The following is a 24723-nucleotide window of genomic DNA, read 5'->3' on the forward strand; positions in this document are numbered from 1 at the left end:
TGGAAAAAAACCTCATATTTACTGAGCCCAAAGAACCACGGAGCCTGTAGAGATCTTAAGTAGGAATTTGTATTTTATTTAAATAAATTGCCAGTATTACTAATAAATTTGGAGGACTCCTGTAAAAACTGACTCCATTGGCTGGAAGAAACAAAACATTAAAATAAGCTGTTTGAAACATCAAATTCTTACTTCCAATAGTTATACGAACTGTTCATCCTTTACTATTTGAGATAGTGGGAGAAACTTAGGAAGATAAAATTGACTTTTCAAAGCAAGGTCCCCTGAAGCCAGTGTCTATGGCCCAATCTCTTACAGATTAAGGACATTTCTTTGCAACTGTCTCTGAATAGAGCAGTATTTCCACGTGGAGTATCAAGTACCCGCTGTTGCAAAGGTAATGTTTATAGTTTCTGTAGTATTCTTATAGTAACCTCAGCCTAAAGACAAGTTTTGGCAGAAGCAAAAAGGGGAACACAATCAGGAAACTAGTTGTTAGAAAGACCATTCACCTTAATAAACTTTATTAACAAGTCTAGAGAAGTCAGGTCAGAGTCTATGAATTAGATCATTGCATAAAGTAATTATCTGGATTTAATCAATCTTGTTAACCTTTTATTCCTGGTACCTATGGTTCTGTCTTATCAGTAAAGACAAACAAATAACAAAAAACCAGCAACAACAAAACAAAGAATAGATATTATGAGCAGACAACACCATGAATTGAATTAACATGTGAAAAAAATCTAGTTGCTTACTGCATGCCTTAAACCAAAATAAATTCCAGATGGACTGAAATTTTAAATATAAATAACAGAAGCTTGACAGGACTAGAAGAAATAAGTGAATAACTACACTGGATAGAGGAGAACTGCCTAGGCATATTCCCTAACACAAAGCTCATAAGGGAAAATATTGATAGATTTGATAACAAAAAATTCTTAGATGTGGTAAGGCAATTAAACCTATAGACCCAACTAAAAGGCAAATACCAATCTGGAAAAACATTTATAATACTTTAGACAGATAAAGGTTTAACTTTCCTGATACTTAAAGAAATTTTACAAATCAGTAAGAGATGACAACCCCAATAGAGAAATGAAATAATAACCCTCAGAAAGTATGTTCATCACTGATGATCAAATAAATGGTAATTCAGCAATAAAAACAATGGTTCAGCTTTGAGATTATAAAAGAGAAATATCCAGTGTTGATAAGGGTATGGGGAAGAGACAATATCATATACTGAAATAATAATGGTTGTTTTATTTAATATGTACTATATGTGTCAGACCCCATTTTACATTTCTATGTATATTTTCACATTCAACCTTCAGAATATGAAACATGTTTTTCATTTGTGGAAATGAAGACCTACAGGGGTTCAGTACATTGCCCAGCACCTTCAACCAGAAATCATTAAGCCAGGATTTGAACCCAGCATCTACCTAAGAGGCTATCTCTATTTAAGAAGAATATAAATTAATAAAGCCCTTTGGGAGACAATTTGCCAAAATAAACTCTAATTGCAAACTGTTGATATACTTTTACCTTTTAATGATGTGAGAAAAATGCAAAATTATATATTCCATAGGATTTATTACAGTGTGGTCCATAGTAAGATGACAATTCAAATATTAAAGATACAGGAAGTGGTGAAGTAAATTTAAGGGACTTCTATTTTAGAATATTAAGCATGTATTAAAAATGATGATGTAGAAATATATTTAAGTTCAGGGAAATATAGCTTTTTAGGTCAAAAAGCCTAGTACAACAGACTGTTTAATTTTCTGCCAATTCCTATTACAAGCCCTTTTATGAAAATATTATTCTTATTACATTTATAGAGAGACCTTGGTGTACTGAGTTCAGCTAAAATAGATAAACAACTCCATTTTCATGGAACATACATTCTAGTGGGGGAGACAGACTATGAGTAAGAATGAAAAGAAGAACATAGAGCATATTAGAGTTAAAGAGAAAAAAATAAAGCCTATGCAATGTTGGTAGGAGGGTGACAATTGAAATTTAGGTGGGATGACCAGAAAAGACCTCATAGAGAAGATGACTTTTTAGCAAACAGTGCATATCCCATGATGAAATTGAAATAGAGTCATGAGCAATTTCCTTGTGTCCAGACTCCTAGTTGTACAAGAGGCAGAACAGAAACACCCTGATTCCACTATGCTATAAATAAAAACTTCAGAGTTGTATTTACCATTATTAATAGCAATTATGGGTAGTAAGAAGATACCCTGTTGGCTGATGTATAAGACACATGGTGTCTTTGAGTGATGATTTGTGTGACCCAATATTAGTAAAGAAATAGAAGAGTAGCTCATTAGAAATCTTAGGCAGGGCGCCTGGGTGGTTCAGTTGGTTCAGCTTTGGCTCAGGTTGTGATCTCAAGATTTGTGGGTTTGAGCCCCATGTCAGTCTCTATGCTGATGGCTTGGAATCTGCTTTGGATTCTGTGTCTCCCTCTCCCTCTCTCGCTATCTCCTGCTCATGCTCACACTAATGCTCTGTCTCTCTCTCTCAAAAATGAACATTGAAAAAAAACAAGAAATCTTAGACAATTTGTAAATGGATGTGAATGCATACTAGACCCATCTCACTTCTCTGGCTTCTGCCGTAGTGATTGTGCTTCAGTTCAACACTCTGATTCTCGTAATAATAACCTTTAGTTCCTAGACATGGCATCTCCAAAGTGTGTTCTCCAGAGGCCTATATAGTGGCACCACCATTATTCAAGCCTTTGGATCTCTCCTTTTTTTTCCTCCCTACTTCTCAGGTCCCACATTCAATTAATGACAAAACCTAACAAGTTTTACCTTCATAATTGCATTATGTATGTGCTTGTCTTACCGTTGTCACAACTATGGCACCAATTTAGGCTTTAATTTTCTCTGTCTCCAGGAGACCACCCTTAGGATTATAGCTGAATTTAACCAAACCCAATCAACTCACTCCTCTCATCAAATACTTTCAGTGGACACCCCAGTTCCTATTAAGGTAAGTGCAAATTATTTATCCTGACATTCTTGGCTAGAAGTGACTGACATTTGTCAATGTTGACTTTCATTTGGACATGCTTTATAGGTTAGCCATGACAGACTTAGTAATGCTTACCAAAGAACCTAGTTTTTTCTACATTTCTCTGCTCCTTGCAGTTAGGTAGGACGTAGGGCTAGCTCTGGTTAATTGGCGGTTGGCAGAAAAGACATGCATCTCTTTTGGGCCAGAGCATAGAGCAACAGGTGTGAATTATCCATGCTTCTTTATTCTTGTGAAGCAACAAGGAAATCTGCACATTTCAAATCATGCAGCTACAAAATGGTAGAATTTGAATCCACCTTATCTCTGATGGATATGTATTGTGTACAAGAAATAAACATTTGATGGGTTGGTATGTTCTTGAGCTCTTGGGATTCTGAAGTTAGTTTGTTACCACATGCAAGCTAGCCTTTCTAAACTGATGCGTCACCAAAGTAGGGGAACTCATCAACTTGGATGTTGTGTTTTCCCATATCCTTATCCTTGCCTTGTGTATCTCTCCAATGAGTACTTCTTTCTTTGAATGATCCATTCCTCCCGCCCTTATCACATTGATCTACTTAAGTTTTACTCATCCTCGTAGAAACATCCTTTTTAAAAAAAGTTTATTTATTTGTTTTGAGAGAGAGAGTGGGTGTGTGCATGGGAGGGTGGAGAGAGAGGGAGAGAGAGAATCCCAAGCAGGCTTTGTACTGTCAGTGAACTCACAACTGTGAGATCATGACCTGAGCCAAAATCAAGAGTTGTATGCTTAACTGATTGAACCTCAGGCGTCCTGTTGTAGAATCATCTTAAATACCAACCCTCCTTAATGCTTTTCTTCATTTGCCCAATCAGATATAATTTCTCTTCTAATCATAAAGAAACTTGGTGGTTACCTTTTTACTGTTCTCCACAAATTAGATCTCCTATTGTTGTTACCTGTATACTTATTTTTCCTCTCAACTAGAATAGAAGGTCCTCTGAGGGTCTAAATCATATATGTGTGTAATCTATGCAGTCCCTTGTGTCTAATACTTGTCTGAAAAACATTTGTGAAACTGAGTTGAAGAATAAGAAGTATGCATTATTGTTTCCAAAGTTTCTACTATACTGGCTAAAATAAACTATGTTTTGGGTATTTGATGAATTGACTTCTATATAATGAGTTTTTACACAAGTTCTGTTATTTTCCTGTTTTTTTCCTATTTCCATCATGAGATGGTGAACTTTTTTTTCCCCCTGTTGTCCTCTCAAGACTTAGGACATTACTTGGCACAAAATTAAGTGCTAGATAATTTCAGTGAATAAATAAAGATTCAGTACCTAAAATATTACCGTATTAAAATTTGAGTTAGCTAAGATTTGAGTTAGCTAATCGTTTATAAGACCTCTAAACTTAGAAAGAGCCCTTAAGATATAAGTTGACAGAGTTTAAAGCTAATAGTCACTTCAGAATAAGGAAAACGAAAACTAAATTTTGAAAAAGGTGTTCGGTTTTGCAAAGGATTCTCATACATATTACTTCATCATTCGATTGACAAAATCACTCCCTGAAGTAGGCAAGTATTATCTCTACTTTAAATATGAAGAAACTGAATCCCAGAAAGGTTAAGTGACTTGTGACTTTAGCTGGCTTAAAATGTGTTCTCAGGTCTTCTAATTCTTGGTTCATGGATTATTATTCTATATTATTGCCTTTCCTTTCCTAAGTTTTGGTCTGTTGGTCATTGTTTTATGTTACTGCCTTTCCTTATCTAAGTTAAGGACCAGAAACATCTTTAATGTCATCATTATGTTTGTGTAATGTGTTATCTTGGCAACAGCAACTATGGTAAGTAGCTGAAGAAGGCGCACACACATGCACACACATACACAATTATGCAAGCCTCCTCCAGTCTAGGTTAAAATAGAATTAATCCTGTGTTCATTGCTGGTGAATGCTGAATCCTTCCATATCAGTGTTTGTGTTTAAGAATAAGTCAGTATACACACTCTGTAATTGAATGTCAAGAAAAATGAAAATATATTGTTTTATTGCTACTGTTCATTGATTTATCGGAGTGATTTATTGTCGATGGACATGCAGTACAACAAATCACTTTGCTGACACCATCAGCTGCCTTAACTAGGTTGTCAGTTCATGACATTAAAGGTAATGGATGGTGATTATTTTACAGTAATGGGTTTAATCAGCGCTTTGAATGACTTAGCAGTCATGTCAGAATAGAGCCAACTCATCATTCATCAAGGCAGCATTTTGTTTACCAACATCATCTATAATTCATTTGATTGTTGACAATCATCAGCAAATAGCTCTCAGGCAAAGTTTTATCAGAGATGGAAATCTGCACAGCTGCAGCATGCTAACTCACCCCATTGGGCTGCCTGAGTAGATGCAGGTGGGGAGGAGATGCACTTTTCATCGTCCCCCAGAAAGGTGGCTTCCACCAACTGGGCTTATAGTCTTCTTGCCATTTTCATGAATTGGATTCTTTCAGTTTCTATCTCTTTAGCCCCCCAGTGTCAGAGGGTCTTCAGTCACCAAAAAATAATTCAGGTAGGAAAATGAGAAGCACATGATCTTGTTTAAATTAGCTCAACACAGCTAAACACATAATCCTGCTTATGCTACTTACAGCTAGTGGCCTGGAGGCCTGAGCTGCAACCACTACTGAGGTGTAAACACATCTTGTCAGGTTTGGTGACCCAGTGGGATAGATGTAGCAAGGGTCTATTTTTATAAGAGATTATAGGGCTTTGTGTAGGAAATCTCAACATAAAGCTGTGACCTTCTCTGGCCCTTTGAGTATCTCATATTTCTTATCAGAAAGAAAAATTTACATACATACAACATTTTTACATATAATTTTAGTCAGTTTACAAACTAGTCATAGGCAGCAAAGTAGAGTGGTTAGGACCTCTGATTCTTTCTTAGTTGTTTGAATTCCTTACTGTGTTTTTTATCTACTTATTTTCATATGCAAGCCAAGCAAGAGACACAAGGGTAGAAAATAGGAGCCATAAATAAGAACTTGAAAGGAAGAATTATTTTACAATCTAGGGAAAGACTTCAAAATAAGGTGCACTACTTTGGTCTTTTGTGTAAGAAGACATACTACACAGGACATACTTTGATGCCCTATGGGTCCCAGAGTGTTTGTGGGGGTATAGTGCCCAGTAAGAGGCAGTGGAGCCAAATGGAAGATAGCAGTGTTGATGGGGGCAATGGTGTTCATGTTCAGCAGAAGCAGCAGTGGGAACTGAAAGATGCCAGAGGATCCACAGGTGTCATGGACCCAGTATCAACTAGAACATGAGTTAGTAATTCAAAGAGCTGATGAAGAGAGGAAGAAGAGGAAGAGAGAAGCCATGCAGTGGCTCTTAGGACAGTTTGATATTGAGCATAAATGGGATATCCCCTGGAGGCCGCCAGAAATTATTTTATGTGGAGCCAAGCATACTTCACATAAAGCTGGAGAGTCTAAAATAGTAGGGGTGGGACAAGAGCCAGGGAGCACTCATCCCAATAATTAGCAACGTTCTTTGGCCAAGCCACTGCTCCTTTCTTGGTCTCGTTTTTGTCCTCCATAAACTGAGAGAGTTAGGATATATAGTCTCCAGTGACAAGGAGTAGGTACAGAAATATCAGATCATCTGATTGCCTTTTTTACAATACACATAGTTGGAGCTTTCCATGAATCTAACAGAATCTGGGGTTGGGGTTTGGTGGATGTCGGATAAGGAGGAGGTGAGAGAGTTAAGAGTGTGTGCATGTGTGGTTATTACTCTGATTCATATTTCCAACATTGATAAACATTTTTCCTTTTAGTTTCTATGATGCTATAAAATTTTGTTGCATTAAGTTCTTAAATTAGCTTTAGTTTTCTTTAGATCTATTCTTATTTCTTTAGATCTATTCTTATTTCTTTAGATCTATTCTTATTTCTTAAGCATCCTTAGTTATGGAGGCAGTATGTTCCTCTAAGTCAGATACTTTGGAGAGACATTAGACATGGATGCCACTGTCAAGTAGTGTAAGAAATGAATACAGATAAAATAACATTCGTTGAGGGCTTGCAATGTGATAAATACTGTTCAAAGTGCTTTTCATGTGTTAACTCATTTAATCTCACAACAAATTTAGGAGGTAGGTTTGGTTGTAGATTAAGACAAATCCAAGTACATAGAAGTAAAATAACTTGCCCAAGTTTGCTCAGATAAGAAGTGACAGAACCAGGGTTTGAATGCAAGAAGTCTTCTCTCTATTCAAGTCTCGCAGAAAAAGGATCATGGTAAGGACAGACACCACTGAGGATCATCACCATGGTGATGAGATCAGCACCATGTTCTTTTGGCAGTGTCTAGGCATAAATAATGGACACTGAACCCTGAAGGACTGGCAGAGATGAAGAAGGAGAAGGAGAAGGAGGAGAAGGAGAAGAAAGAAGACGAGGACGAAGACGAAGACGACACAATAATGAAAAAACAAAAGGCTTCTCAATCCTACTTTGGATGCCGGTTTAAGAAAGAGATGATGTACCTTTTTTTTCCAAAACAAAATTGCTTGTTCAATAGCATGTACTTTATTAGATAAACATTCTTTCCACACATCATCTGCAAAAAGCTAGGAAATGCTCAGATTTAAGCAGAAGCAGCTAGTGTAAAAAAGAGGAGACTATATAAAGGAAACTTTTACTGCTTGTGAAACAACTCCATTTCCTTACATCTCCATAATGTACCCAGATCTGCCTGCCTCCACTCTGGCTCCAGGAAATATTACTGTGTAAGTATTCCCTCTGCCAAAGCTATTCTCTCTCTTCTCTAGAATATAGAAAGGACACTTGGGAATTGAAAAGAAGGGAAGGAGAAGAGGTCTTCATAATGAGTTTGTTCAATTCGTGATGAGTAAAACCTACCACTGCAAAGATGTTTCTTCATTTACTAGAGGGCATTCTTGCCAAATGCCCTTCACAAATCTCCAAAATGAGAAAACACTGGCTAAAACTTCCACTAGTAAGAAACTTCCTTACCAAAAAGTGATGCCACCACTCAGGAGAAATGTTGAGTGTTCATAAGCAGGACATCTATGTATCTGTCTCTGCTGCTGCAAGGGAAAAAATGGAAACTGGTTTTGGTACTTACCTTTGAAAATCCAAAGGCTCAACTAATTGGAATTTGAAGGCACTTAGATAATTAAAGCTTATGTTTAAATGCTACACAAAAAGGTCAGAGTCTCCCTGAGAGGTTTCAACTATTTGAGTACCACAGTGGTTATGGAGGGCTTGCACATACACAAGCCACTAAAAGACAATGCAAAACTGATCATAACCCAGTGATCAAAGCAAAAAGAGGCATCAGCGTGGGCTGAGGTAGTTAGCTAAGGCTTTGGAACAAAGGGAACCTTGAAGGAATGATTGACCACAAAAGGAATGAGGACAATCAGAAAACCAAAAGCACATTAGCTTTAGGAGTGACAGTATTACTGAAGAACGAGGTGACCCTCCTAAGTATAACTTGATTTGGCTACAAGTATGTGTGTTTATTTAAATCACTGTGTGAAGGCATGCTAATATTACTGTAATTTTTGATGAATAACACATGACTCATGTAAATTTTAAACTTTTGAAACTAAATGGATGAGTGACATTTAGCAAAGTTGTGAAAAAATAGCAATGGGATTGTTGCAAATTTCTAGAAGAACAAGGAAGAGAAGGAGAACAATGTCTGGAAGTGGTATTTTTGCTATGATATGTGCATCAGTTAGATATTTTAATGGTTGAACCAGTTGTCTATTGTTGGATGGGAAATATTCCACAGAATATTTTATTTGAACTAATTTTTAATAGAAATAATGCATCTATATATGTTAATTATAGAAGTGTTTTTTTAAAGCACATTAAAAAGTAAAGAAAAAAATATAAAGTCACTGTCCATCCTCCCAAAGGTAAATTAATATTTTGGTGTATTTCATTCAGACTGTGTGTGTGTGTGTGTGTGTGTGTGTGTTACAGTGTGATCATAATGGCTTACAATTTGTGGTAGATTGTATCTGGCTGCTGAGTCATCCTTTGGTGTATGCATATCACTCTCACATTGACTGTGGAATTAGATCTGTGACTTTATTAGCAGGTGGGAAGCACTATGCAAGCAGAAGGCTTGATAACCACCTGGTCTAGCCTTCATGAGGAAACAAAATGTTTATAGGGAAGTACAGTCTTCCTAGTATTCCACATAAGTGAGGCCCCATGTGAGCCTGTAGCTCCGCTGCATAGCATTCCTGCATCAGTGATTCCAGAAGACTGAATCAGAAGGCCTCCTTACCCGGCCAAAAGATTATGGGATATCCCGTATTATTACTTAAAGTCACTAAGTGTTGGGATATAACTGATACAGTATTTTAAACCTGATTTTTCATTTAATATACTGTAAACAATTTCTTACATTCTTAACCAGAACTCAAATAACGTTATTTTTAAGTTATGTCATCCTATTCCATTATAACATGTACTATGACCCATCCAAATAATGCCTGATAGTTTGAGATATTAAAATTAATTTTTAATGCTTAATTTTTGGTGACTCCCTAATGCCTCTCTACTATCTGTGGTTCAGGGAATGTAAACTTATTTTGAAACAGATTTATATGTCACTGTATTTTAAACGGTTGAGAATGGCGGCTATGAATTAGTCAATTCCCCCCCCCCCCTGCCCCAAACCCTTGTACTGTGTATGGAAAATAGTTTGTGCTCAAGATATTTATTGAATAAAAAATGCATAAATATATTTTATAAAAATAGCAGTTAACATCCTACACATTACAATACAGTATCATATCCATGCAGAAAGTAACAGGGATATGTTGATGATCTCTCTTCCTCTGCCTTAGACCTTCATGCTGTCCAGAAGAACTGAGTGTTTCCTATGAGTTCAGTGTTGTCACATAAAAATTATTATTTATTATTGTTGAGATAATTACTCCCAAGTCCCATTCTCTTAATGTCCCATTTAGAATGTAGGTGACAATCAGCTGATGAATTAGTTTGTACCAAATTGATAGCTTCTTGTGTTTACCATCCTCAAAGACATGTATGCTCATGAAGAAATAGTTTGTTTTTCCTAAAATCATATGACATCACCCATATTCTAATCTTTATGGCACAAAAAAAAATACTTTGAGGTAATCTGCTGTTACAGGATTTCTGTTTCTTTGGTTCCCTCTCTAAATAAGGATAAATCAGCGATGGCCATACTGTATTTTTTAAGCTAATCCAGGACTCAATTTAGGTTTGAATTTAAATGTTTTAGGAAACTAAAAGAATCAAGGTAACGAATTCTTTTTTGCATTAACCTCTAGGGCAACTTCTTTTGTTTTTTATTTTTTTTTGGATGAAGGAAGTAGATTGCAATCTTCAGTTTTAATTAGGTTTTAAAGTATATTTAATCCCTAGATTAAAGCATATTATTCATGTTTAATAGAGAAAATGAACAACCTTAAGGATGTCAGCTTCAGACTGAAACCACCATTACCTCTTTGGGTAACAACACTATATAGGAGACACCAAACTGCAAAAGACACTCATAGTTTCTTTCTTTCTTTTTCTTTTTCTTTTTTTAATTTTATACTTATTTATTTCGAGAGAGAGAGAAAAAGTGAGTGGGGGAGGGGCAGAGAGAGCGGGAGAGAGAATCCCAAGCAGGTTCCACCCTGTCAGCACAGGCCTCCATGCAGGCTCAAACTCACAAACTGTGAGATCAGGACCTGAGCAGAAGCCAAGAGACAAACACTTAACCGACTGCGCCACCCAGGCACCCAAGACATTCTTGTGGTTTCAAATTTTGACCCACAAAACTCTTTTCCTTCACTGCTTTTCATGGTTAACCACTTGGAATATCCACTCATTTCACTTCACCTCCCCATCATACCATCCTCTCTCTTTAAGAATCAGGGGAAAAGAGAACCAATATTAATTAAGCATAGTTTGTGGCCCCCGTGAAATAGATCCAGTTGTTCACATTTTACAGCTAATAAAACGAACACTCAGATCATTACTGATCAATTGATTGTAGAGGTGACACTCAGATCTCTCTAGATCCAAAGAATGTTATTTCTAATATGCAATAATAAGAAAACCTCGATTCTGGTTGTAGTTCTAGGAATGCTTGTGAGGTCTTAGGCAAATACATGAGCCTCAATTTCCTTATTAGCAAAAATTTTCTACATTTCTTACTTATGCATAGAGCTAACATTACTTTTCCTACCTGCCTCATGGGGTGATAGGATATTGGTTGAGAATATGTTTTAAAAACTTTAAAAATAACCTAAAAATAATAAAACTTGAAACACTTTATGTAGAAATATGTTGATTTAAGCTCAAGATGCTGAATGAGTTTAAATTTAATGATTCCCCCACATACGGTGCATGAGCATCTTGACCATCCTCATGAGTGAGAAAGTCCTTTTGAACCAAGCCTCCTGATTTTGTTTCATGGTGACATACTGATTTTCTTTTCTTCCTGCCTCAAAGCAGTCTTTGGGAATTTTTGTTTTTTCTTATGTAACAGGGCTGAGATCTACTCACCAAAAACAGTTTTTGAAGGGAAAGACAGCTGTGCCTTAGAAACACATACTTTGAATCTGGTGAGAGAATGGGTGAATTGGCTGTTTCTAAACACAGAGGGAGACATGTCTTTGAGTCAGTGACTGCCATTACTGTCTTCAGTGTGCATATTGAGTGAGTCAACCCTGCTTCTTCTGTCCTCTGAGCACTTAGGTACCTTACCTTTTCTTTCCCAACTTCTCTTTCTCTGCAACAGGTTCCCTCCTTTTTTTATTAAGCTCTAAAATAACTGTTTTTTTAATGCAAGAATTGGGCACTAAATGATGAGGAACGTGTTGGCTGTCAATTTATATTATGGTTGGTCAGTTTATCTATAGCAGTCCTTTAAACTTCTCACCCACAAATGTTAGCTCAGGTCTCTCCTTTCTGAATATTGAAAAGGTGTTTGGAGAACTTTGGGGTTCCTCTGAATCAAAATAATTGTCTCCAGTGTCTTTTTATGATGGCAAATACTAGTTCAATGTTCCAGCACTTTCTTTCCTCCAGAGGCCATATGCACTCCGTGAAACAATGTAATGTTTGTATTCGGTTGAACTGTGTGAACTGCTGTATTTGTAGGAAAAAATAGTCAAATACCAGCAATTTCATGTAGTTCAACCTAGTATCTACAGTGATTATCCTTCTGCATACATGTTTACTGTCTGATATGTGGACCAAACTAATCTATCCCTATTTCCTAGTAAGAGACAATAAAAAAGGAGGGAATCTGTTGCAGAAAAATGTGTTCTCATTAATAGATAGTATGAAATAATTAAATTTTCCTCTTCTTCATTCTAGAGTGATTATTAATTAAATGATGCAGCTCATGAACTTGACATAGGTGATGTAGACATGAGGAAACACTGTGTTGCCATTTTGGAGGTGGGCAGGTTTGCAGCATTTCCGTACTCGGGGAGATGAGAAGCTGGGAAAACTCTTGCTGGCAATAAAGAGGAAAGGATGGGAGAAGCAGGAATGCACTGTGGCCCAGGCCATGGAGCCGTGTGAGAAGGATCACTAGGAAGATCCCAAAGCCTCTTCTGTAAGCTGTGACTTTGTTTTAGAGAGGAGCTTCTGATTGTTGAAAAGATATCCACTGAGAATAGGGAATATTATAGAGAATATAATAAGGAGAATATAATATATATAATATAAATATAATATGTAATATAATATAGAGAATATTATAGAGAATACAATAGAGAAGATATCCACTGAGAATAGCCCAAATGCTAGGGAGTTTAGAGGCTGCCTCCAAATCCCTCTTTGCCCCTTGCCTCAAGTGTTAGGCATCTTCTCGTCATGCAAGTAGATTTGGTGATTGCTTTAATGATGACTTGCAATCTCCATATTTAACGTTTATATACTGCATATTTTTTTCATTAATTATATTTCTTTCTCTAAATTAGTTTTCCAAGTTCAAGTTAGAGGACAGTATTATAACATCCAGGGACAATGCTCTGTCAGTGAAACAACGTCAAGAATAGTGGACTATTCCTGAAGCCGTGGACCACGCCCAGAGAGGCAGCACTGATTTACCAGCCAGTCATTTCGTGAAAGGGGGATTCACCCCATATTACAAAGCAGGCAGCTTGTGAGGTATTTAGATCTGGAATACTTGGGTGTAACATTTTTCTTGTTTTTCCCCCTTCCATTTTATTATGCTTTGTGCTATTTTTCACTCCTACACATGAGTATTTGTTGTCTGCATAGGCAATGAATAATGATTATAAAATGATTATAAAAATGATGTCAAACACTTATTGAACACTTTATATGGCAGGTTCTCTGCTAATGGATTAATAGGCCCATATCCTTTAATCCATACAAAATTCTTGTATGCCAGGTATTATTAGTACTCCCAATTTGCAGGTGGAGAAATGTAAAGTTTGAGACGTTGATTAACAAGTCTCAGGTTATGCAGTTAGGAAAAGGAGACCCAAAACATAAACCATAATTTGTCTGACAGCAAAGCCAGGTTATTCTATAAACTCTGCCTTCTACCACTCTGATGAACTTATGCATGGACAAGAGGATGAATCCAGCTGAACACTGAAGTGACATCTAAGAAAGGAATGACAGTAAGGGGGTGAACATTTGGTGAACCAGCCAGACACCCCCGGCATCTGTGTACAGGAATAAAGCTCCGCATTCCTATAGCCACATTATGAGCTAGTCTGCTTCATTTATTCCAAATGGACCACTCATTAATTTCCAGGTGACTCTCTGTCCTTCCATTTAGAAACTTGGAAGTATTTCTAAGTGAAATAAAATGGAGATCTACACAAACTTTCATGTTCTTTGTCTTAAAGTTCAAAACACTGGCATTAAAACTTCAGTATTCCACTGGCCTTCACTGGCCTAATATTTCTTTTCTTACATTGGATTTGCTCACCTTGGAGATGGAATTTGAAAGTAGATTAAATAATTTTAGAACCTTTGTTACTATGGTGACCTAGGATGGAATGTGTGAGATGCTGCCTATTTGTCACTGTCTTTTACAGAAGCTCATGATGTGATAGAAGGGATAATGTATGAGAAAAAGTGGCATTAGAGACACATGGAGAGAGACTCAGCTTCATAACTAGCCTTTGTCTGCTTTTGAGAGGTTCAGATGTGGAGAATTCTGTGGCTCATGTTTAAAGACTAATAAGTCTTAGATGGTTTGAAGCCTGATAACCACACTGTGCTGTTTATTTCTAAATGTGGCCCAAAGCATATTGTTAGGTTTCCTCTCTTTTCTTGGCATGCTCATTCCTGGGTAATGTCATTTAGCCTCAATTTTTAAATGCCATCTATATAATGACAATTTCTAAATTTACATCCCCATCAAGAATTCTTCCCTGAACTCCGTCCTTGAAACTCAAATGCCTTCTTGACCAGCATTGCCAAATAAGATTTAGGACACCCAGCTAAATTTGAATTTCAGATAAAAAATAAATACCTTTTTAGCATAAATAAATATAATATTTGGGACATACTACATTAAAAATTATTGCTTTTCTGAAATTCATATTTAACTGGGCATCTGTGTTTTACTTGCTAAGTATGGTAACCCCGCTCCTCAATCCAACACTTGTATTTAGATAGCTAAAAAAGTGCCCCAGGCTTACCATGTCCCAGGCTAAACTCCCACGTACCCTCACCTAACATGCTTCCCTCAGTCTTTTTCAAATCACTGAATGACTACTTCATTCTTCCGATGGTTCAGGCTAAAACCTTCAACTCTTCTCTTTTTGGCATAACTATATTGAATCCAATTGTAAATTATTTTGATTCTACATTTATTATATGTCCAAAATGTGGCTACCATTACTATATCCATTGCTTATGTCTTGAACCAAGTTACAACCATCATCTGCTGGACTACCGAAATAGTTACCTTGATTTTGCTCTTACAGTTCCTTTTCCACAATGAAGTCAGACTGATTCTTTAAAAATCATAGCATGCCAGAAACTCTAGTTCTGAGGAAAAGCCAAAACCACCAAAATTGTCCAAAAAGCCTATGTGTCCAGCTGCCCTCTCCTTGTTATAGCCTGTCCTTCCTCATCCCCAAACCCTCCTCTGACTTGCTCTATGTGCACTGACCTCATTGTTCCACAAACACCCAGCAAACTGCATCTTTGAGCCTTTGTACTGCACTGTCCTTTGCCTGAAAGGTTCCTTGCCTCATCTATATGACTTCCTCCCTCACCACATCCTTCAGACCTTCCAATGTCTTGAAGAAGCTTTCTCCCGTTCTCTACCCTCCAGCATTCACTATTCCATTTACACTGTTTAATTTTTCTCCATGGAATTGAACCACCTGATATGGGTTTACGTGTTTGCTTTTTGTCGTCAGTTGATCCACATAGAATGAAAGCTCAGTGAGGGCAGGGACCTGTACTGTCGTGGCCCTAGAACTTAGAATAGTACCTGGTTCTGTGAAAATCTGGTGAATAAATGAATGAAATCATCATTTTTTCTGCAGTATTCAAATGTAGGAAAAACTAAATAAGAAAAGGATATACGTAGGTGTGAACTGGAACATGCACTTTTGTGTATAAGAAGACACACACAGACATGGTGGGGTAATCATCTTTGTGTATATTTGAGGGTCTCACATAATCTCAGTATGCTTGAATGATAAGGATGCCAGAAGACATAACTTTACTTCCCTGTTCTCTTCTTTATTACCAGTAATCTATTTATGTCTTTGCTAATGCTTTGTGTGTCTTAATCAGAATTTTTTTTGTTTACATTATTTAGAAAGACTAGGGAGGTTTTTCCTTATTATTTTGGGTAATGCTTCCTTGAGTCATATATTAACGGTGATAACTGTTTATCCTGGCCAGTCCTCTTTTCTCCTGGCATCTGCACGCTTTGTTTTAATCACATTCCTATTACCCTCTAATTATGTAAAATTATGTTACATAAGTATAATTTCTGCTGGTAGCCACAGGGTGGCATTCATGTTCTTTGCTTTCACTTTAATGACTTATAGATTATAAGGTCACTTTGAGTAAATAAATAGCCTATAGATTCTTTCCAGTGAGGTTCACATTCTGATCTTTCATATTAACACTTGTAAATTGCAGAACTTATTATGTTATCCCACCTGCACCTCATTTTGCTTCCAGCACCTCCAGTCCCTTTCTGCAGGAATCCAAGATGACTCTCTCAGGTGGCCTTGCTTTACTATTTGACTCAAAGAGAATCTAATGAAAGCCAGCAGCGGACACTGCCTTGTTATTCACCTGAACTCAGCCGTCATGGGAGCATGCGCCAGCAGCCGTTAGCACAGGCTCTGACTGAATGCTTGCTGGTAAACACGTAACTGAATAGCAAGTCGGATCATTTACCTCAACAGGCTTGTGCCAATCTAGGTCCAGACTGGTCCTTGAGGCAGTAAAACCACCTATTTAATATTGAAACATGACTTTGATTATTAAAAGAAAATACAAACAAAACAATGTTTTCCTGGGGGAGATTCAGCTTTAATGTAGCATCTGGTTTGTGTTTTTGAGACATGAAGCTTATCTCTTAAACCAGAACTGAGCATTCATTAATTCATTCTTTTAGATAACTCCATTTCATTCGTTAACTTATGGTGAGTTTATATATCATTATATATTTTATCCATTGTATCACATTTATTAGATATTTTATTACATTTCTCAAGCATTATTTTTCCCATTAAACATTTTTTTTAACGTTTATTTATTTTTGAGAGACAGAGGCATTGTGATCAGGGGAGGGGCAGAGAGAGAGAGAGAGAGAGCGAGAGACAGGGAGATGCAGAATCTGAAGCAGGGTCCAGGCTCTGAGCTAGCTGTCAGCACAGAGCCTGACACTGGGCTCGAACCCACGAACCATGAGATCATGACCTGAGCTGAAGTCAGGTGCTTAACAGAATGAGCCACCCAGGGGCCCCTATTTTTCCCATTTTATAGATGAGGTGAGGATTAGCAAAGTTAACAATTATTTGAAGGCAGTACTGAAAGTAAACTGTAGGGGTGAAAGAGAGGGTTTTGACTCATTTTTCTCTCTTTTTATATCCTCACAGTTCTGGGGGTGACAGAAATACCTCTTAACTTCCAGGTGCTCTAGCACCAGAAAGGCCTCCTCACTCTCCCATTATCTCATGTAGGGTTATTACAAGGGTTTTGTTGGCTTTCCTGACTTTAACCTCTTCTCCATCTATTCTATACTACTTTCCCCTTCTACAGTCAGCTTACTAAAACTATGATGTCATTTTTTTCTTAGAAAAGTGGGATTTCATTACAGACTCAACTTATTTTTACCTCCCATTGACCCTTTACAATTAATTCACTGAAAAATATTCTCCCTCTAAACCCTTGAATGTTCCAGTGACTCAGAGGTAACAGAAAGCCCTGTGTTTTTCTTAAGCCACTAATACAAACTCAATACAGAAAGCCAGATGTCCTTTGCAGTATATTAAGCAAGACTTAAATTTGCATCAAATGGAGTTTTCCTGTCTTCAAGAAACAGAATGCAATCAGATTCATCCTTTTTGGCTTGCTCCCCTGCCCTCCTGTGTGCTAGATGCTCTTATTGACCCTTATAGGGTTGTTAGTGCATGTAAAGAAGAGGGGTAATGGAACAGAGCATTCTTAGGTGGCTAATATTATTAGAAGACAGCTTTGCCTTCCTGATGCCTGAAAGATAAGTAAAGTGACTCTTCTGCGGCATTTGTGGGTTCTTCAGAGACTCCCTGGCTGGTCCCTCACACTGTAGTTCCTTTCATTTGGGAATCATCTCCTTTGAGTTGGTGTCCCTTATGCCCCTCAACTTCTGGTTTTATGGCTGTCCATTTCACACAGACAATCTATGGGAATTTCATTGGCACTAAAAGAAACCCTTTTGATGCAGGATCATTTTAATCATGACACTAAGCTCAAAATTTTTTTTTACCACAGTTTCATATCTGGCCCCCTAGAATTCATGCATCTTTGATCATCACTGAGAATGGTTACTCCCCAGATAAAGCAATTTTACTCTACTACTATGAACTGCTTTAGCCAGCCTCTCATCTGGATTCTGTCACACATGGAGTCAGCACTGTTCTGCCATGTTCTCCAAATATAGAGAACGTTTCTCAAACTCTCAGACTAGTTTCAAAAATCCTTTTTCTGGGCTTGAGAAAATCCACACATTCTCAATTTGTCTTCCTTCTAGGTCAGTTGTCTAACTGGCTCTCTGAAACCTACTTCAAAAATACTTACCTCTTTGTTGTCTTACTTTTGTACTTCCTATCAATGGTTGGATGCTTCAAATGTAAATTCCAAAACATATACTTGAAAAACATTATTTAGAATCCAACCTTTGGAACTCGTAGTCTAGGTAGTTGAGACTAACTCTTTGGAACTAGTAGACTAGGTAGTTGAGACTAACTCTACATTCAAAGACAAAACATAAACCAATGTTTGTGTTTTAAGCTGCTGGAGGGTCCTTGGAGAACTAATTAGTCAGTGAGGAATTGTTGCAATAGTATCTTGGAGATCCTGGCATTTGGGGTTCACTTTTGTCCAAAAGGCATTTCCTGATCAGAAGAGACATCATGGAAGAGGAACAGCCCTTTTCAGAGCTTAGAAGAGCCAGCAGAACAGATTAGAAGTGCCAGAGTTTCCCTGAAAACTCCAAAGAGCTCTACCCCTGGTGAAAGAACAAACTTGCAAATGAGCTATTGGGATCAACTAAGAACCTTTAGTCCTCTCAGTGACTCGGGAGTTTTCAGACCCTATAATTTTATTAACCTAATTCCTGATTGTAGTGCTTACGGGCATCTGGAAGAAGCCAAGCGAAGTCCCCTGTCAAGGAAATGAGCATCACTCTAGGCCCCAACTAATCCCATAAATATTAAAAAAAATATTTAAAATCCCATAAATATTTAAAATGCAAAGTCTGGCACAGAAACAAAGAACCAGATGTATGCAGATAAGAAAACATAAAAATGAGAAATAGTAGAAACATTAAAAATAGAAACAGCCTCCCAAAAACTCTAGATACTGTAACTTAAAATTTTACATATTTTTTTCAGAGAGACAGAAGACAAGATACAAAATGTTGGCAGAAAACATGACATTCTAAAAAAGTGACACAACAGATTTGAAAGGAACCAATATAAATTCCCAGACTACAAATGCAATAAACAAAATTACAAACTTATTGGATTTGTTAAATAGTATATTAAACACAGATGAGAAAATTATATATATACAAGAAAGCATGGAGAGACAAAAGAATGGAAAATAGGGGGGAATGGGCAAGGGAAAAATGACACAGCAAAACTGATATATTCTTGCCATGGAGAGAAGACAATGAGGCAATCGCATTTGAGGTGCTTAATAGTTAACAATTTTCTAAAACATGAATTATAGATTCAGGAAATCCAACAAAACTATAGCATAATAAATGAAAACTAATCAATACCTAGACAAATCACCAGTGAAATAATAGAAAACAGAAAAAAAAGATCATCTTATAAATAAATAGAAGGGAAAAGAGTTTACCTTAAAAGAAGCAGTATTGAGATTAAAAGCTGATTTCTCAAAAGCATCATAGCTTTTAAAAGTTAGAAAAGGGCAATGAAAAAATGCCTTCAGTGTGTTGGAAGAAAATAATTGGCAACCTTAAGTTTTAACCTAGTGAAATGTTCTTCAAAAATGAACGTGATCATGACAACCAAATGTAACATTTGATCTTGGGTTGACACTGCCTCAGAAAAGATAATGCTCTGAAGGATATTATTGACACCATCAGAAATATTGAATATATACAGAATACACTTAACAAACTATGATCTGTGGATCAGCTGCATTAGCCTCATCTGTGAACTTATTAAAAATGCATAACCACAGGCACCATCCCAGACCTAATGGATTAGATTCACATTTTAATAAGATATCCACGTGATTTGTATGCACAGTGAAGTTTGAGAAGCACTATATTGGTTAATCGTATCTTATTTATGTTAAATTTCTTGAATTTGATAAGACAATGTGATATGTCAAAATATCTTTGTTCTCTTCAGATAAATGCTGAAGTATTTAGGGTTAAGGAGCCATGATGTTTGCAATTAGTTGAAAGTCCTTTAAAATGGCCAATGATGAGAAGTAAGCACTCATAATGACCATAATAAACATATTATTACTGTCAGGGAGAGTAAAAAGCATACGATAAAGTGAGTACAATTAGTAAGTCTAGGTGAAGAGACAAGTGTTTATTGTGCTACTCATGAAATTAGGAATAATCTATTTGGGAAAAATTCTTTTGGGTTTGAAAATACGTGTAATCTATATCACAACAATTCCACTACTAGATATGCATTTAGGACAAATGTGTATGCATGTCTACTAAAAGACACAAACAAGAATGTTCAGAGTAGTGGGGCACCTGGGTGGCTCAGTCGGTTGGGTGGCTGACTTTGGCTCAGGTCATGATCTCACAGTTTGTGGGTTCGAGCCCTGCATCAGGCTTTGTGCTGACAGTTCAGAGCGTAGACCCTACTTCAGATTCTGTGTCTCCCTCTCTCTCTGACCCTCCCCTACTCACACTCTGTGTCTCTCCCTCTCAAAAATAAATCATAAAACATTAAAAAAAATTTTTTTAAATGTTCAGAGTAGTAGTATTTGCAATGATCCAAAATTGGAAACACTTAAATTTCTATCAACAATAGAATAGATAAATTATGACATGAACACACAATGGAATACTATACAGCAAAGGACATAAATTGACTACAACTACAGACAATAATATTCATGATTCTCACAAATAAATGGGATGAAAGAAGCAGAACTAAGAAAATGCATACTGTGTAAATCTATTGTAGTTGACAGATACCTAATTAAGTGGTAAAAGTGTAAATACAAGTAATTTATTAGTTTACATGTATTTGTAGTAGGGAAGGAAATTCTTACGGTTTGGAAGGAGACTGTTTAAGATCTATGTACTAGTAAGAGCCCAGACCTTGAAATAAGAGTTGTTCAATGTATATTTGCCTTACAATTCATTGAGCTGAACATTTATATTTTATGTACTTTCTGTATATCTGTTTTATTTCAAGACCAAAAAGCAAGTTTTAGAAAAGAAGAATGAGTCACTGTGGGGGTGCCTGGATGGCTCAGTTGGTTAATCAGCTGACTCTTAATTACCACGCAGGACATGACACTGTGGTCATCAGGTGGAGCCTCGCTTAGCGGAGCCTGCATGGGATTCTCTCTCTGCCCCTCCCCCCTCAAAATAAATGAAGCAAGCAGGTTTTTTTTTTAAATAAAAATAATCACTCTGGTTGATGGAAAATGGACTCAAAGAGTTAAGAATGGAGAGGGAGATGGGGGAAGCTTGCTATTGTCTGTGTGACAGATGGTGGTGGTGTGGACCAGAATGATGGCCAGGGAGATAGAGCTAAGTGATTGGATTCCAGACACAGTTTGGAGGCAGAGTTAATGACACTCATTAATGGAATGTGTATGTAGACTGAGTCTTACTCCCTTCCAAAAGAAGGCATGAAGAATAGCATCTTGGTTTTTATTTTTTTTCATTAAACATTTTTTTAAATGTTTATTTATTTTGAGAGAGAGGGAGGGAGACAGGCAGGGAGGGAGAGGGAGCAAGTGAGCAAGGGCATAAGCAAGGGAGGGGCAGAGAGGGAGACAGATTCCGAAGCAGGCTCCAGGCTCTGAGCTGTCAGCACAGAGCCTGATGTGGGGCTCAAACTCATGAACCATGAGATCATGACCTGAGCCAAAGTCAGATGCTTAACTGACTGAGCCACCCAGGCACCCCTACATCGTGGTTTTTAGACTGACTGAGTAACTATACAGTTATGGGGCCACTGACTAGAGAAGAACATGGAAGGAACAGTTTGGAAGGGAGAAATCATAAATTCATTTTTGGAGTTTTTATGAAAAGAAGGCACTGGAGACCAGGGCAAAATCTCAGAGCACTCTGGAGAAAGTTGTGCCATGGAATGAAAGAGGAAGAGAGTGTTTGAAGAAGGAGAAATTAGTAAAGCAAGGTGAAGACAGAGAAATGACTTTTTATTTGGGCAAGATAAAGATTATTAGTAATTTTGCAAGAACAGTTTTGTTGGAGATGGTGGTAAGGATATAAGTCTGTTTGAAGTGAGTCAAAGGGAAGAAATTGAGTGCAAGAACATAAGACATTTTGTGTGAAAATAAGGTAAAATAGCGTAGTCGCTAGGCAGAGACATGAGGTCAAAACATTTTTTTAAAAATAAGGAAGAAACAAGGGCCTATTTATAGGTTGATGAGAATAATTCAGTGAAAGGAAAATGATAATGCAGAAGAAAGATGGAATACTTCCAGGGATCAAGTCCTTGAACAGAAAAAATGTTATGGGTTTTATTGAGCATCCATTATGTGGCAGGCATTGTTCAAGGAGCTACAGGTATTCAGCATAAAAATTCATGTTCTGCCTTCAAGGACAGCACAGAGCAGTAGGGGAGAGAGAGATGTAAACTAACAATCGCAACACAGTATGTTGTTAATACACAGCAAAGCATGGAATACTCCACTACAGAGCTCCTAAGTAAGTCTTGGAAGCAGTGAAGACTTTCTCAAAGAAATTACACTTCAGCTGAATCTTAAAGGATTTATGTAAACACAAACAAACGTGAGCAGGACAATACAATAAAAGTTCTCTTGTCACTCCCCATTTCTCCCCCCGCTATGCATCCCAGTTTGACCACTTGTCACAGCATCCCTTCCTCCAGACATGCATGGGTGAAGATGTCCCCACATCAGAGGATCTGGCGTTTGTCTAACATGTCATGCTCCCTTACGATGCACAAGCTGTTGGTGTTCTGTGAAGTGTTCCCTCCGTTCTGGTGATCTTCTACGCATCTTTCAAGACTCAGGTTAAAAGCCACTAAGTCCTTAAAACCCTTTTTAACTGTACAGGTGAAAGGAGTTGCTCTTGCTTCTGTGCTCCTGTGGCACTCTTATAAGTGCCTCTCTGGCATGGGGGTGATGGTGAGTTTTTTAGCGATGGGATTCCTGAGTGGTTGCAAGTACGGACTCTGGTGTCAGCCTCCCTGAGTCAAATTGTACCTTTGCCATTTACCAGCTGCGTCACCTTGGGCAGGTTCCTTAATCTATGTGTATCCCAGTGTCCTCCCTTCTAAGACAAGAATAACAAAACTAACCTGCTAGAATGCAAGTGAGAGCTCAGAAAAAAGGGGATGATGCAAAGGACACCTAAGATGAAATTCTCAGAGTTTGTGATTTGCCTGCATGTCTGGCCTGCCTCCCCTTGACCGGCCTTGTCCACGTTCCCTGGAGAAGAGATGAATCTACACGCTGGAAGGAAGATTGGTCCTGGTTTCTAACTTTGCAAACATAACTGCATTGGCTATGAACTGTATGTGATTCTAGAAATGAAATTGGTTTTATTTTTGACAAGATCTTTTTTGTTCTCTGCATCTCTTTATTTTTTTTTAAGTGTACCGTCCATTTTGCCAATTTGTTCCCATAGAAACCACTGAAAAATTACAGCTTGTTTAGTGGGTCTGAGGAAGAGGCACAGGTTGTTGTGGGTATGAAATGAGTTTATACTGCAAAGCACTTAGAGCAGCGTCCGGCATGTGAAAAATGCTCCATAAGTTTTGGGCATTATTACTATAGTTATATGTATTTTTTCTCCTATTATGATAAGAATAGCTCTTATTTATATTTATTTTTTAAATCTTGCCAGTCTTCTACCGCCCAGCCAGTTGCCCTTGCATGATGTGAAGGAGCTCAAAAAAGACATATTGTAAGGGATAAATGAATAAATTTCTCTCCCCTCTCCTCAACTGGTTTTATAGCAGCGCTCTTTTCCTGGCATCTCTTTTGGGCTTCACATACATTTGGACATAAAGCATTCTTGGCATGGTGCTGTTTGAATGGTTTTTTAAAAGTACTGGCTGCTAAAGATGCCCCCAAATTCAGGAATTTCCAGAAAGAAGGTACATTAAACCCTTGATACATTAGTATGGTTGCTAACAGAATCGAAGGTTGCTAGAATAAAACTTGAAACTCAAAGGATTGAGTTTTGTTCTTCCTTCCTTCCTTCCTTCCTTCCTTCCTTCCTTCCTTCCTTCCTTCCTTCCTTCCTTCCTTCCAGGGCATCCCTTTGCAACATCCCTGACCAATGGTTGGTCATTTAGGCTTTACTTAAAAGTTTCATTTATGCGTGTGAGAGGGTTTTCTTTTTTTTTTAATATTTTTACATTGTAGTACTTGTTTTGTTTGTTGGTGGTGTTTGCTTATTTATACATTCCATCAAGGACAGAAATTACATGCTGGTTTTTTTTCCCCTAGGAACTGTGTCTTGGGTTTTTCCCTTATTATTTTTGTTACTTTTTTTTTTTTTCCTCTTCCTTTTTTGGTGGTGGGGGTGGTTATGTTTAAATGAAGTTGCTTTTACAACACCAAAGACTTAATCATCCATTTCCTATATAAAAGGTAGCTACTTTTTTGCATGGACCTCAAGTATACTGTAGTATAGAGGTGGAATTTAAGGAAAGGTATTAAGCAGGCTGTGTTTTAGCTTATGGGCAAGTAATAAATTGTATCATGT

This window comes from Suricata suricatta, chromosome 4 (genome assembly GCF_006229205.1).
Source record: "Suricata suricatta isolate VVHF042 chromosome 4, meerkat_22Aug2017_6uvM2_HiC, whole genome shotgun sequence".
Classification (NCBI taxonomy): domain Eukaryota; kingdom Metazoa; phylum Chordata; class Mammalia; order Carnivora; family Herpestidae; genus Suricata; species Suricata suricatta.